This window comes from Chinchilla lanigera, unplaced genomic scaffold (genome assembly GCF_000276665.1).
Source record: "Chinchilla lanigera isolate Chin_1 unplaced genomic scaffold, ChiLan1.0 scaffold00095, whole genome shotgun sequence".
Classification (NCBI taxonomy): Eukaryota; Metazoa; Chordata; class Mammalia; order Rodentia; family Chinchillidae; genus Chinchilla; species Chinchilla lanigera.
The window spans coordinates 97,446-100,672 of record NW_004955496.1 but is presented as its reverse complement, the minus strand read 5'-3'; positions in this window follow the sequence as shown (position 1 = coordinate 100,672).

Sequence of the window (3,227 nt, the reverse complement as noted above, 5' to 3'; positions counted from 1 at the left end):
GATGGGAGTGTAGACTGGTGCAACCACTGTGGAAATCAGTGTGGAGATTCCTCAAAAAACTAAGGTTGGACCTCCCATTTGACCCAGCTATTTCCATTCTGAGTATCTTCCCAGAAAAATTAAAAACATTGTACCACAGCAGTATACGTGTACCCATGTTTATAGCAGCACAATTTATAATAGCTAGATCTTAGAAACAACCCAAATAGCCATCAACTGAGGAATGGATAAAAAAAGATGTGGTCTTTTTATACAGTAGAGTACTACTCAGCCATAAAGAAGGCTAACCTGGAGACTTTTATAGGTGAATGGTTGCAACTCTAGACCATCTTTATAAGTGAAATATACCAGATGCACATGTATAAGTATCATGTTGCCTCCCTACTTTGAGAAGCTGAAAGAGTAAATAAAGTTCAAAATGTACAATAGATATTGGGAAGAAATTTCGAAAGGGTAGAAAAACTGGGATGGGGGAATGGAGAAAAGAAGGAAGGGAAAAGCAAAAAGAAAGTAGTATATGTATAAAAGACAGTTAAGATAGTTACACTATTAATTTCCCTTTCATTGAAAAGAAAGGTTTGTGCTAATATTGTTTGGACAATTTAATGCCTATATCTTGTACTCTGAGTAACTAGTTTAAAGATAACAATACACAGTATATTAACCATTGTTATCCTCCTATTATCTTGTTTTGAAATTTTATTTTCTTCTTTTTAAAATAAAAAACCCAAATAATCCAGTTTTTAAAAGGAGCATTAGGCATGAATAGAGATTGTTAAAAAGAAAATATACAAATAGTAAGTAGGTGTATAAAAAATGTTTAATATCCCTAATCACCAGCAAAATCAAAATCAAAATCAAAATCAAAATGAGATCTTACCCCATCCCACCTGGAATAGCAATTCTGAAAAAGGAAGAAGAAAGCAAGTGGGAGTGAGGATGTGGAGAAAAGGGAACCCTTATGTACTGTGGGGGAATGTACATTAATGCATTCATTATGGAAAACTGTATGGAGATTCCTCAAAAAATTAAAAATAGACTCACCACATGGTCCCAAAACCCTACTCCTGGGTACACATCCAAAGAAAATGTTATCTGTGTGCTGAAGAAACATCTGCACTTCCGTGCTTCCTGTAGCACCACTCACAGTAGCCAGGAAATGAAAAAAACCTGTCATCATCATCTGATAAATACATAAAGCAAGTGTGTTCCACATACACAGTCAAGTACAAATCTGCTGTGAAAAGGATAAACTTATCTTGTTTGCAGAAATGTGGATGGAACTGGAGCACATAAAGTTAAGTGACAAAAGCCAAAACAGAAAGAAAAGCTACCATGTGATCTCACACATATGTGGAATCTAAAAAACCAATTTGCTTTACAGGCAGAGCCAACCAACTTGGGCTCTTTTTGAGCAGCAATGTTTAAGTCAGTGTTTCAGACCTGTTTTGATGCCAGGAGGAGGGGTTTTCAAAGTAGCCTCTTATTTTGATTCTTCATGATAAATGAATTGGCTTATTGGTCAGTATATGAGGTATCTTTGAAAGATGTGAAAATTATGGTGAATGCTGCTGCTGAGTGCCATCCAGTGGAAAGGTGGGCTTATAAATATATTATGGGGTCCTTGTCTACCTTATTGACAGGGTCTAGAACCTTGTGACTTCTGGCTCTTTCCAAACTCAAAACGAGCAGGAAAGGTCAACATTAAGGCAACCAAGACAACAAAACTAAAGACACTCAGTTAAGAGGACTTCCAGAGCTGCTTCAGAAAGGGGCAAGAATGATGGAATAAATGTGTTTCAAGTGAGGAGGAGGATTCTGAAGGAGATTAAAAGCAATGTGTCTTTTACTGTAATAAATTTTAAAAATTTAAAAATTCATTATATTTTCCTGATCACATCTTACATGCTTTTAATGAATGTACCCATCTGCTGTTAATTGCTTATGCTGCCTTTGAGAGTATCCTAAAGCTCAGTTTCTAATACTCTATTGCAAGTGAAGTCCATTCCTTTGGGAGCAGATTGAAAGGTCTGTGGTTAGTAGCTTACATCTTCCCCTTGGCAAATTTCTGAGCCTGAGTTTTGGATGGAAACAGAGTTGTGCTTCTCTCTGAGGGCACCTCGGCCAAGGTGCTAGGCAATTGATGGGAGGGGGGTTCTGTAGCCTTCCATCTTAGTTTGGACAAGGAATCTCTCTTTATGAAGAAGCCATGAATGAACGAGTAGGGTTCCAGTATTCTCAGAGCCCTGCACCCGGGGTGCAACCTCCATTCCCTGAAAGGAGTTGGATGAAAGGAAGCATCACTGTAACCCGTGAAAAGTCTCCTCCTTGTGGTAACCCAGGGAGCAACTTAGTCCCTGGACCCTTCCACCTGTGAGTCTAGATTCCATTTGGCCAATGACAAACTTGGATGAAATCCAGAGAGGTTTCCTAAGAGCATTTGAGACCCACCTTTACTGTGTTGGAGTAAATAAGTTGATGGAAACTCTTCCAGAGAAACTATTTGAAGTTGCCTATGTTAGCCACTTTCCTAGCCACTTTCGAGCACAGCGCTGGGGGGTGTCACTGGAACAAAACACCTGACACCTTCATCTTAAAGGAGGAGGTGTTTATTTTGGCTTTCATGGTTTCAGTCCATGGTCTGTTGGCTCCGAGTCAAAACGCGGCAGCAGAAGGGCATAAGGAAGGAAAGGTGTTCAATTCACGGCGGTTCGGAGCAGAGGAAAAAGGGAGAAACGGGGTAAGAACTTGTCCTTCCAGGCCACGCCCCCGTGACCACCTCCAAGCAGGCCCCTCCTTCTGCAGCAAGTGGCTGGGTCGGGCAGGGCGCTCAGCAGTGAACTAGTCCACAGCCAGGATTGCGCCTGTGAAGTCCCATCACCTTCCAAAAGCAGGAGACTTTTAGAGGACTTTTGAGGTCCACGCATCATAGCTCCCCATGGACATAGCTCCCCATGATAACCCACTGCCTTGGTGTGGTGCACTTTGGTCGCCACGCTCACCTTACCTCTCTGGTGGTCAAGTCCATGACCTTTGCTCTCCAGCTCTCCTGCCTTCGGATACCTACTAATTTTTACATGAAGCCATTTTCCCGGAATTCTTAGACTAGGTTTGCTTTTGTAACCAAAATCGAACTGAAAAGGATTCAGTTCCCAGGACGTATGTTTTAGTAGTTGTTCGAGAGAGAGAGAGAGAGAGAGAGAGAGAGAGAGAGAGAGAGAGAGAGA